The 12,534-nt window shown below is 64.4% G+C and overlaps 1 protein-coding gene across 3 annotated transcripts in view; it reads right to left on the minus strand.

Annotated features, from left to right (window-relative positions):
* The window catches only part of IQSEC1 (IQ motif and Sec7 domain ArfGEF 1), a 141,576-nt gene that overhangs the window by 84,060 nt on the left and 44,982 nt on the right, over positions 1–12,534 (minus strand). The window contains exon 1 of one of the 3 annotated variants that reach the window (XM_043443448.1): positions 8,697–8,776. The exons of the other annotated variants lie outside the window; for them this stretch is intronic. The gene's annotated coding sequence lies outside the window, so the exon portion shown is untranslated. Of the gene's footprint in view, positions 1–8,696; positions 8,777–12,534 lie in introns of those variants that run through there. 3 annotated transcript variants of the gene reach the window in all.

The following is a 12,534-nucleotide window of genomic DNA, read 5'->3' on the forward strand; positions in this document are numbered from 1 at the left end:
CCAGCAGCTTCCGGGGCCCCAGGAAACTGAGCTGCCCTTTACACGGAACAGAGACCTGAGCGGGGCGGGAGGGAGGCCGCCCTCGGGAGAGCCTGCGGCCTGCAGGGAGCTGGCTCTGACCCGGCGGCCCCGCTGCAGCCCAGACCCTCTGTGTTGTCTCCAGTTCAGGGTGACAAAGCCCTCACCGTGGGTGGGCGCCTTTCCCCTCTTACAGCGGAGCAAGCAGACTCGGGGCGACCGAGCATGAGATGCTTGGATGGCGTCACCGAATCCACAGACATGAACTTGGGCAAACTCCAGGAGACAGTGATGGACAGGGAGGCCTGGCGGGCTGCAGGGCATGGGGTCCAAAGAGTCGGACGCGACTGAGCAACAACAATGAAACAGACTCAGGAGCGAAGACGCTTGTCCGTGTTGCCCTGCCGTCCTCCGGATCCAGCCTCTGCAGGCCCTCACCCTGCGGGCAGCGACACCCTGCGGACACTCCTCCGGCTCCCAGCCTGGCCCAAGGGGCGGCGGGAGACGGCCACACAGTGGGCGGGGTGCTGACCCACGCCCACCGCAGTGAGGATGGGGGCAGGCGGACCCCCGGAAGAGGACCCCCAGAAGAGGATCCCCAGAAGAGGATCCCCAGAAGGGGGCCAGGGCGCTGTCAGCAAAGGGCTTAGCCTCCAGAGGCACCGCTGGGCCCTCCTCCCTTGACCGGCCCATGGCCGCAGCGGGGGCGCCCGCTGGGGGCCAGCTGCCACCTGGGAGGGGGCATCAGGGACCTTGGCCTGACCGCTCAGGGCGTGAGCAGAGCCTATATGCTGCAGGTGGTTGGCCGGGCGGGAAGGGAAGCTGTGAGGGGAGGGGACGCCTCACCGCCCAGCGGGCAAGAGACAACCAGGGAAGATCCCATTTCCCAGATAAGGCAACTGAGGCCCAGAGAAGCACGGTGACTCGCCCCAGGCCTCACATCTTGGCCCGCAGAGAGCTGGACCGTGGGGTCTCCGCCGCTTTCCCTCTGAGTTCACGCGCAAGAAGGAATCGTCAGGGCCGGCATTCACCGACCCCCGCGGGTGCCAGGCCTTCAAGCCCATTTCTTCTGTCCCCCCTGGGAGGTCATCCTAGGTCCACTTTGCAGGTGCAAAACCGAGGCCCAGAGCAGCCCTGAGGCTTGCTGAGGTCACACAGCAGGCAGCCGGCATCGAGGCCTGGCACTCAGGCCGCAGACTTCTCCAGGGGCTGACCGCTGTGCCCACACCACCTCGGTTTCCCCGCTGTGCAAGGAGGCTGTGGGTGGGCCGACCTCTGACCTGATGTGATGTCACCAGGGTGGCGGGCCTCTCGCCTGGGAAGTCTTGGGGCTGAAAAGGGAAGTGGGGAGCGGCTGTTTCCCCTCCTGGCCCGCTCCCCTCCCTGGCCCTGTGCCGCATGGGCGGTCACCTCCCTTCGACCACTTCCTCCGGAAATTCCCCGGAAGGGCCCCTGTGCCTGCGGTGGGAGCATAAACGCAACCTCACATCTCACGTCCTCCTGCTAAGACGCCCGGAGCAGAAAGCAGGAGGCACGGCTACTCTCACGGGGCTGTGTAGTTTCCCACAGGCCAGCCAGGCTGGCAGCGTCTGGACCCGGGGGCTGTGGACGCCCTCACAGCTGTGACCCCCAGGGCCGCCCTCCCCTCTGCCTGCGTGGCCCCCGCCTCCTGCCCGCCCCCTGCACCCCGTCCTCCATACGAGGTCCCCAGGTGTCCTCTCCCACCCCAGGTCTCATTACCGTGAGGCAGTGCGCCGGACGGTTAAGGGCCTGGGCTTTGGGGTCACGGTGATTCGAGGCTGTGGGCCGTTTGTTCATGGCGTGAACTTGAGCAAGTGGCTGTAACTCCCCAGGCCTTGGTTTTCTCACCTGCATGATGGGGATCTTAAGAAGCCCCAGCTCCCGGGGCCGACAGGAAGGGGTGATGCAGGTCAGGTCGCCGAGCACAGCGCCTGGCGCCTCCCATCGATCACAGCGGGGGTGCTGGAAGACTGCGCCTGCCCAGCCCGGCTGGGGTGCCCCAGTTTTCTCTGGGGGATCCCCTCCTCCACTCAAGTCTGTCTGTGTCCGTGGACTCCATCCCTAACTAGAGTACTCCGCCCCCTCGCCAAAGCGACTGGCCCAGGCATGAGCTTGTGACCCAAGGCTCTTCTGAGATTTGTCGGAACCGTTTCTGCTGGGATCATTAGCAGACTACAGGAAACCAGGAGCCGGGGGGACCCCACGAGCAGAGACTGCCTGGAGGTGAAGTTGTGAAAGAGGGGAGAAAGACACCCGTGTCTCTGACACATGGTTTGAGCTCCTGAATCAAACTGTACCTGAAGCCCTGTCTGTTTGGGAAATCGAAGGCAATAAAGCTGCCTTTCCGCTCAAGCCAGCCTGGGTTTTTTGTTTGTTTTCATCACGTGCAACCAAAAGAGCACTGGCTAATCTAACCTCCCCGCTCACAGAGAGCAGAGCACTGGAGGCTCTGGCCCCCTGCCTGCCTTTCTGGCCCCCATTCGGCCCTCATCCCTTCCAGACCGCACGCCACTCAACACTGCCTGCAGCTCCCCAGACACACCAACAGAGCCCAGCTGCCGTCTGCGCCTTCTCTACCCGCTGGGTCTACACACACTCTGGACCAGGCTCAGATGCCGGTCTGGAGCCCTCTGCTAAGTACTCCCATTTCCGCAGAACAAAGCTTCTCCCCTGGCGGCTCAGATGGTGAATAATCCGCCTGCAATGTGGGAGACCTGGGTTCGATCCCTGGGTTGGGAAGATCTCCTGGAGAAGGGAAAGGCTGCCCACTCCAGTATTCTGGCCTGGAGAATCCCATGGTGGGCTGCAGTCCACGGGGTTGTGAAGAGTCAGCCACCTTGAGGGTGTGAAAAGCAGCTAACACTTTCACCGTTCACCACGCAGAGCTGGCCTCCCTCAGCTCTCGATTATACACCAGGTAAGGGGTAAGGGGTAAAGGTCAGTGGCCTTTCTGTGATCTCACGGGATCTTTGAGGAAAAGAGCAGCTGCGCTGACTTGGGACGTGACAGGTTCACCATCTGCTGTGAACTCTCCAAGTGCACTTCCTGACCATCAGGTCTCACCGGCCTGGGGCCTGCCCTCGGGCGGCTTATACCCCAAAGCAAACAATATCCCCCTTGGCTCAAACACATGATTGCAAAAACAACAATTTTAAAAACATTGGAGCACTTCCCTGGTGCTCCAGTGGCTAAGTCTCTGCGTCCCCAAGTCAGGGGGCCCGGGTTCAACCCCCTGTCAGGGAACTAGCGCCCACGAGCTGCAACCTACAGCTCACCTGCTGCAGCCCGAGCAGTGTTGGAGCGTCAGGCGCTCAGTCGTGTCCGACTCTGCGGCCGTGGACTACGGCCCGCCAGGCTCCTCTGTCCATGGGATTCTCCAGGCAAGAACACTGGAGTGGGTAGCCATTCCACTTCTCCAGGGGACCTTCCCGACCCAGGGGTCGAGCCCGGGTCTCCTGCGCTGCAGACGGATTCTTTACTGTCTGAACTAAAACAGTACAAGATCTGGCAACTAAAGGTCCCACATGCCACAAGGAAGATTGAAGACCCTGCATGCCACAGCTGGGATCTGTCATGGCCAAATAACTACTAAAAATTAAGAAATAACAATGTTATAATCACACTGAGAACAGCCGTTTTACTCCACGTAACCACCTACATTCATGTAGCCACTGCGGCGTCATGACACGTGGACGCGCCCACGTACAGTGGCATTTAACCCTCACCTTGGAAATGCGACCCGCAGTTTGCAGAGGAGGAAACTGAGGCTCAGAGAAGCACAGGGGGGGCTGCCCGGGGAGTCAGAGCCGGCCACGCAGGGGCCGGGCGCCGACCCGCCACCTCCCTGCGCCTACCCAGCTTATCTCTGCCAAGTGAACATGCTCTAGGGGCGGCTGAGAAGGGCTCTAAAAATTCGCTGCTTAAGGACTTCCCTGGTGGAACAGTGGATAAGAGTCCGCCTGCCGACGCAGGGGACACTGGTCTGACCCCTGTTCCGGGAAGATTCCAGATGCTGCGGAGCAACAAAGCCCATGAGCCACTACCACCGAGACTGCGCTCTGGAGCCCGCGAGCCGCAGCTACCAAAGCCGGAGCGCCTAGAACCCACACTCCAGACCAAGAGAAACCACTCTACTGAGGAGCCCGCACAGCGCAGCCAAGAGCAGCCCCCGCTTGCTGCAGGCAGAGAAACCTGTGCAAAGCAACAACGACTCAGCCTGGGCAAAAAAAAAATCGCTTTTAAGATTCAGAGCCAAGCTGGTCTCCTGGCTGCTCAGAGCAGGTGACCGTCCGTATCCACTGCGGCGTGTGGGCCTCTGGTTTCAGGAGTCGCCGCCAACCCCAGCTCTGACAGAGCCCTGTTTGCAGGCCCTGGGTTTCACATTGACTCTGTTTGCTGCCGGTGACGGGAGGCCTGGTGGTCAGCCTGCTGCTGGGAAGGTGTTTCAACACACAACTGTTTTGAACGTGTGGACTTCCCCAAGCGCCGCAGCCGGGGACAGCTCGCAGTCTCCTGCCGGTAGAGCGGACGCTGCTGACCCTGGCCGATGGGTGAGGCGCATGTTCCGCCTTTGCGGGGAAAGACGGCTGACTTGGACAAGCCTTGCTCCAATCCAGCCGCTGCTCATCCTATGCAAAGAGGGGACGAGGAACCTCCAGGGCCATTGTGTGGCCGGGACGGGGCAACAGATAGAAAGTTGTGGGCACACAGTAGGCGCTTACTAAGTGCTCTTTTCTTCCCTGTCCACACGGCCTGGAAGCCGGGCCACCTTTCACCCACTCGTAGGCCCTGGCACCCCGTCCTTCTCACCCTCAGGCAGCTGTCCTGACCTCTGGGCCCGGGCAGGTGCCCCAGGAGCCGGGCACAGCCCGCTCACCCCACTGCGTGCAGGTCCTGAGCTGGCCTGAGCCCCAGGACGACCACAGGCTCCTGTCCTCTCGCGTCTCACTCCCCAGGTCAACTCCAGGCCCTCAAAGTTTAGCTCAGCTGCCGCCTCCTCCAGGAAGCCTCGGGGGAAGCTGTCTGCATATAAACCCCAGCGCTGCTCCTCGGGGCCCCCACAGGCCTTGGAGCTCACCCCCGGTCAGCTCTGACTGCCAGTGTCCTAACTTCCTCTTTCCTGTCCCCTCTCCCCCAGGGCACCGTCAACAACACGCCGGGACAGAAGCAGCGTGAGGCTCGCCACTGCCTGGCCCTGCAGCTGGCCCGTCATGGGGTCCGGGAGCACTCCCCACATGTGCCAGGCACCCGCGTGGAGAAGGCCAACGCGAAGCCAGCGAAGAGGAGAGCAAAGACGGAGCTGAAGAGTCCAAGCCCGTCCATAAACGGAGCTGCTGGGTCCAGCCATGCCTGAAGCCATTGCCCCCAGACTTTCCAGTTCCACGAATCGGAGAAGCCCCTTTTATAGAGAAGCCTGTGTGATCCCAATTTTTCTGTCACTTGCAACTAGAGGGCCTCTACCGGGAAGCCTGGTGAGGTGACCTGAGACACCCAAGGTCACATGCCCAAGAAAGCCGCCGAGAGGGGCTCTCACGGAAGTCTGGGTGCTCAGCCTGCTCCCGCTGCCCAGCCGCAGCCCAGCGCCCCGGCCAGCCTCGGGGTGCAGCCCAGGCACTCTGCCCTGCCGGCCTTAGCGTCTCACTGTGTGCTAGAGGCGGGCGGTGTTATACTCATTTCTGGGCACTGTGATGCTCATCCATTGAAGAGGGTTGATGACCGCCCCTCCACAGGCTCTTGGTGAAGGTCAGAGGGTGCCTCAGGGTGGCCTGGCCCACACTCATGGGACTTGGAGTGAAGGCAGCCATGTGGACCCTCCCTCCTGCCGGCACCTGGCTGATGGTCTGCAGACGCGGGGCCCAGTGGACCCGGGTCCCGGCCTGCGGGCCACCTGGAGCTCCAGACGCCCCGCACCCACGCCTGGCTGTTCCTCCCGCTGTGACTGTGGCCTCGTTTCTGAGCAGGGGTCTGAAGGCCCACATGCTCTGGCTCTCTGACACTGGGGTTCTACGTAGCCCTGGCTCTCTCTAAACAGAAGGGGTTCCAAACGCGATGAGGCCAGCAGGTATCCAGGAGACGGTGTTGGGTGGGGGCCTGGCAGCTCCATGGTCTCTGTGTCCCACCCAGGCCATGCTCCAGGGGAAAGTGAGGTGACAGTCGCTCAGTCGTGTCCAGCTCTTTGCGACCCCGTGGACTATACAGTCCGTGGGATTCTCCAGGCCAGAACACTGGAGTGGGTAGCCTGTCCTTCTCCAGGGGATCCTCCCAAGCCAGGGATCGAACCCAGCTCTTCCGCATTGCAGGCGGATTCTTTACCAGCTGAGCCGCCGGGGAAGCCCAAGAATCCTGCAGTGGGTAGCGTACTCCTTTACAGCAGATCTTCCTGACCCAGGAATCGAGCCGGGGTCTCCTGCATTGCAGGCGGATTCTCTGCCAACTGAGCTATGAGGGAAGCCCTTAGGGAAAAGTGTCACCTGCAAATAAGTGTCCAGGCCTAGGGAAGAAAACTCCCCAAGGGTTCGGACTCTTCAAGGTGTGCAGGGAAGGGGCCCCACCAACCTGAACTTATCTGGTGACCGTGAGGCAGAGAAAGCGGAGGGGACCAGGCCCGCATGGGCGGGGCTCAGAGCCAGGGCTGGCAGACCCGGGCGTCTACACGGCGGCAAGCTGCGGCCTCGGGGGGTCAGCAGGAAGGAGGGCTGAGCCTGAGGCCCTGTTTGAGCAGAACCGGGCTGAGGAGGGCACGTGACCGCAGGGACTCGGTCCGGGGACATTGGGAAGCTTCAGGAGAGGGAGCGGCGGGACGCCCCGCACGGCTCCCCACAGCCCGCACCGCTCGGCTCAGGGCCCCGGGCCCCCACGGGCCGGCTCCGCCATGGCCTTCTGCCCGCCGCCTGCTCTTCCAATCGCCCTCGGTCTACCTGCTTTGTGATGCTTCAGTTCTGCCCGTGCCTGAGCTCTGACAGCCGTGAGGTTGTGAATCGGGCCTGCCTGCGGCTTTGTGTCAAACGGGCCCCACGCACCCATGAAAATAAGCCACATTCGCCCCGGTGGCCCCCCGGCCCACCATTCACCCCCCTCCTGTGCCTTTTTATCCAATTTGTTCGACCCTTTCGGACGCCCAGAGACGACACAGTGCTTGGCTCACAGTAGGCGCTCAATAAATGTCTGTGGAATGCTTGGGTTTAGGGACGTGTGAGGTGCTGAGCGAGTGCGGAGCGGCGGGGGCTCAGATTGTGACTCCGGGGCCTGGGGGGCAGGTGAGGTTGGGCAGTCTGGGAGGGGAAGCAGCTTGTCTGCGGCCCCCCGAGAGCCAACCACAGCGCCCGCCCAGGCCCCGCTGTCCTGGCCTGGATCACCCCCCTTCCGCCTGCCCTCAGGGCGGTGTCCATCTGCCTGGCCAGGGCCCCCCGTAGTACCCTGGGACCCGACAAAGACAGGTCACGCCTGACCACCAGCTGCGGCCGGAGCCCTGGGCCCTGAGCAGCCTGACCCCCGGGGTCCTGCCGTGGCCCCCGGCCCAGGGGGTCAGCGGGCAGCCCTGTGGCTGGTCAGGGGGAGCCTTTGTTGGCCCCGGCTCAGAGGGCAGCCCTGGATGGAGCGCGCCCCTCAGCCGTGTGTCCCCCACCCAGTCCGGGCTCCAGGGGGCCCGTGGGGCAGAGACCCCCTCCTTAGGACAGGAGTCCGCCGCCTGCAAATGGAGAAGCGGACTCAGAGATGGGGTCCTTGCGGGAGCATTGCCCCCTGTCCCCCGCAGATGGCAGTGCCTTGCACTGGGGGGCTGGGGGTCGCGCCGGGTCCAAAGCCCAGGTCCGCCTCGCACACCGGACACGCCCACACGCCCTCAGGTCACCAGGGGTGACGGCCCCGGGGCGGGGAATCTCCCTGAGGGCCAGGTGGCCGGGCCGCCTCACCCGGGGGTTTCCTGAGGGGCTTCACGCGCCGAGTGGCTGTTCCCCGGGCACAGAGCTGCCCCCGCCGCGGGACTGTCCCCAGTCCCTCCAGCCGCACGGCTCCACGCTGGACCAGTTCAGAAAGAAGCCTCGGCTGTCGGTGGGGCGGGCAGGGCGTCCAAGGGGCAGAGCGCGACGGGCGGACAGGAAGCCCATGACCCGGAGCCTGGGGGCGTCCTCTGTGCCCTTGCCGCAGCCCCCGAGGGCCCAGGGCGAGTGCTCCCCGGGGGATGGGGGGGCCACCCCCCACACACGGGGCCTCTGGGGCTTCAGTTGACTCTGCTGTGAAATGGGCATGGGCCAGAGTCTCTCTCTCTCTCTCCGGGTGTCGTGGGGCCCCAGGCAGAGAACCGCGGCCTGCGTGAGCTGACGGGCTCTGGCCATCCCCCTCCTCCAGCACATGGGACGGGTCTCACCCCTGGGGAAGCCAGCGAACTTCCCTCCCACAGCTGCGGCCGCCCTTCCGGGCCGCTGTGGGGAACACCCGGGCCACCGACATGCCACCTTGCCCAGGCGCTGAGACGCGGGAGCAGAAAACAGTCCCAGGAAGCGGCCCAAAGCCGGGGGGAGGGGGGGAGCGGGGGCGGCGCGAGAGATCCTCCGCCCGGCCGCTGCCCCAGGACAGTTGGCGCCCTCACGGGTCCCCTGGGTGCCCAAGCCCCTGTCCCTGCCCCCACCCCCCCCGGGGCGGGCGGTGGGTGTACTCACAGTCCCTGGGGAGAGGGCGGCGGCCTTCCTGCGCCCGGCACCCTGCCTGCGTCCGTGGCCCCGGGGCACTAGCCGTGGGCCTGACGTCCCACTTCCTCCCAGCTCAGCCTGCATCCAGGAAACCACGCCCCGGGCACCCTCGGGCCCCGCCGCCCTCACCCGGGCCAGACACTGCCCCGAGGGCGCTCCGTCCAGGTCTGGGTCATGCAGGTGGCCGGAGACCAGGCAGGCCCCAGAGGCTCCGCTCAATGAATAATACAGCTCCCTGCTGGCCGGTCTCTCCCGGCCGATCTCGTGTTTCAGGGGCCACTCGAGTTTCCTAGAGCCTGCTTTGTTCAGAAGCACAGGGCCCCGGCCGGGTCTCTGGCCACTCGGCGCTGACCCTCTCGCTGCGGGCCAGCCTGGGCGGGCAGGACAAAGGCGGACGACAGGTGGCCTGGAGGACTCTGCCCTACTTAGCCTCAAAGCCGCTCTAGCCCACCGGGGACCAGGCGCGGGGTGGTCAGCCGGCCTCCTCGCAGTCAGCTCCCAGTCCCCCACCTGCAGGGCCCCTGGCCACCCCCGGTCACTGCCCGGCCCACCCCCACTCCTGCAGACCATGCCCAGACCCCCTCCTCTAGGAGGTCTTCCCCCGCGGGGCAGTCTGTCTACCTGGGGCAGCCCCCCGGGCATCTCTGACTGCTCTCTCCAGCCCCTCCAGCCCACAGCGCGTCCCCCCACCCCCACCGTCTCGTTTCCTCATGGCAGCCTGATTGCTTTGAAACAGAAAGCACAGTGGTAGCTTTATCCTGCTCCGCGCCCTGCCTTGCCGCAGCCGACTCTGAAGTCTTCGACCCGACCCGGGGCCCTGCGGACGGCACATCCGTCCCCCACCCGCCCGCCCACCCCCCACCTTGCCCTAAGTGCTCCACTCCAGCTCAGGGCGCTGGCACCTGCTGAGTTCACTCCTTCCTGCCACTCTCAGCTCAAGGCCACCCCCTGACCCAGGTGTTTCTTTCCTCTGTCTTGTTTTAAAAACTGTTTTGCTGAGATAGGACTCAAGTTCTGTAACATTCACCCATTTAAAGTGTGCCATTCACAGGCTTTCCCTGACGGCTCCATAGCTAGGCTCAGCGCTTCCATGGTTCAATCCCTGGTCAGAGAACTAGGATCGCACATGCTTCATGGTGCAGCCAAAATAAAAATTAAAAAAGTAAAGCGTGCAAGCCAATGTTTTCAGCGTATTTAGAGTCGTGGAAACATCACCACCATCTAAGGCTGGAATATTTTCTTTTTTTTTTTTCTTTCTTCTTTTTTTTGGAATATTTTCATCATCCCAGAAAGAAACACCCGTTAGGCAGTCCCTCTGCGTCCCACCCCAGCCCAGACAAACTCTCGTGTATTCCTGGATCAGGGGAGTCGCCTCCTGTGGATGTCCGTGTAAGTGGAACCGCACACTCTGTGGCCTTGCATGCCCCGCCCCGTTCCTTCATCTGTGATTCTCAAGGCTTGTCCATGTCGCAGCATGTACCAGCACATCATCCCTTTTTACGGCTGACAACGTTCCGCTGCAGGGACGGGCCCGCTCTTCAGCTGAAGGGCACTTGGGGAGGCCTCTCTGGACCACCAGGTCACGTGGCCCCTTCTGCCCAACCGCTCCATCACTCCCCCAGTCTCACCCTCCTCCCCGAGTCCCTGCCTGAAGACGACGTCTTCATCCGTTTATTGTTCAGCTCCAGCCGGGATACCAGCCCTATGAGACCTGGCCGTCCACGTCCTCACTGCTGTGGGCTCCGGCTTTCCGCACCTGCTGGGGTGGCCTGTGCCCCCCTCCGCCACCTCCCCACCCGGCTCCCCGAGGGTGAGAGCCGCCCCACCAAGAAGGGCCCCCCAGTGACCCCAACAGGAAACTAATAATGCCAGGTCCTCGGGGCCCTGGCGCCTCCTCTGCCCCAGGCGGTGGTGTGGTGGGGGGGCCCTCCCAGGGTAGGTGCCAGGCGCTGAGTAGGCCTTCAAGTTCTGCACAAAGACTCCCTGGGGGACGGGGCAGGCGAGGGAGCAGCAGGTGGAGGAGGGAAGACAGTAGGCTCAGGGGGTCTGAAGTCTGAGGGTCTGTGTGAGCTCGGATCTCCCGCCCCGGCTGCCCAGAGAGGGTCCGGGAGAGGCTGGCCTGTAGACCGCAAGCCCCCACCCGGAGGTGTGCACACAGGCCCCGCGCAGGGGCCTCGGACGGCTCACCGTCCGGGACGCTCCCTGGACACCCCTGGAGCCCGGCTGCCAGCTGTGCCCCAGCCCTCCTTCTCAGATGCCGGGGGCGGGGTCTGCTCGGCCAGGCTCCCCACTGCCCCATCCCCAGCCTGCGCCCCAAGGGGGCTGCCCTGTTCCCCACCCCGCAACCGGCAGCTCCAACACCCCCCACCTCCACCGCAGCTCAAATGCCCCACCCACCAGCCCCCCAGGGCAGAAACCGATCTCTCGTTCCCCAAATAATGCCAGATGCACAAGTGATGTTCCTGCCCGACCAGTCACACACACACACATACCCACACACACCCCCCTACCCCGCACACACACACACATACACCCCTGCCCGCCTGCAGGCCCACAGGCACCAACTCATTTAATCTCAGAACAACCCTAAAAGTCATTTATGCGATAGGAAGGGCTGAGCCGCTTCCAGACTCTGGGTGCTGACGGGAACCCCCTCAGGATCACCCCAAGAAGCCCGCCCTGCCAGCACCGCCCGCCCACCTAACAGGCAAGGAAACGGGCCAGAGACGCTCAGCAGCTGGATGGCGGCTGCGCGTCTGACACCCACCGCCGCGGGCCGGGGGGACTCTGCGACCCGCTCCCCGGAGCTCTGTCCATCTTGCCCTGAGCCTGGGGGCCCCGCTCAGCGACCTCAGCCCGAGTCCCCAGAGTCCCCGGGACCCTGCTGCCGGCGTCCCGGCTGCAGCCCCCGAAGCGCTGGCGGGGGGCCAGGCCTGGCCAGGCAGCCTGCTCCCCACACACCTCGCGCTTCTCCAGATGTGAGCGGCCCGGCCAGGGCGACGGCGCAGGAGGCGCGGAATCTGAAGACGCAAGTGGGAAACTATGCGGGTCCGTCGCAGCCCCGCAGTCTGTCCCCGTGGCCGCCGCCCGCCCGCCCCGCAGGCCTGCTGACTCAGCTCTCCCCCCCCCCCCGCCCCGGGCCGGGAGCCGGGATCCCCCCACCCCAGTGCGGGCTGGCCCGCTCTGTCTCGGGGAGTGGCCTTGGCTCTCTCGGGGGCTCCCCAAACAAGTGGGGTGTGGGCCCAGAGACCAGAGCGTGCCTGCTGGAGCCTGAAGCCCCCGGCCCCGCCCGGCCCCAGGCCTGTCCTGCCAAGTAACCACACAGCGCCCTGTACTCACAGGCACTAAGGGGGGTTTGGGGCAAACCCAGAGCCAGTCATGGTGCCCGCACGCCCCTGGAGCTGGTCCTGTCGCTGACGGCCGTCACCACCATACGGCCAGCAGTGCCCGCAAACACCAGGGGGCACCACCGAGCCCCCCAAGCCCTGGGGGTCTGTGATGACCCCCGCCCGGAAGACGCAGGACCTGGGAGGCTGCTCCCCTCCAGGGTGAGGCCCTGGCAGGCGGTCACCCCCAGGCCTGGGCCCACCGCATCCTGTAAACAAGCCCTGAGGTTTCCCGAGCGCCAGTCCCCGGAAACCACGGGAGAGAACAGGACGTAGGAAAATCCCGCTGCGGCCACAGGGAAGGGCACGCAGGGACTCGCCCTCTGCCCGGCCCGGTCTCCGAGGTGCCCGCCCGGGGAGGTCTGTCCCAGGGGCTGAGGAGGGACAGGCAGCTGCTGACTCACACTCGGGGGGGAGCTTTC

The sequence above is a fragment of the Cervus canadensis genome, chromosome 22 (genome assembly GCF_019320065.1).
Source record: "Cervus canadensis isolate Bull #8, Minnesota chromosome 22, ASM1932006v1, whole genome shotgun sequence".
NCBI lineage: Eukaryota > Metazoa > Chordata > Mammalia > Artiodactyla > Cervidae > Cervus > Cervus canadensis.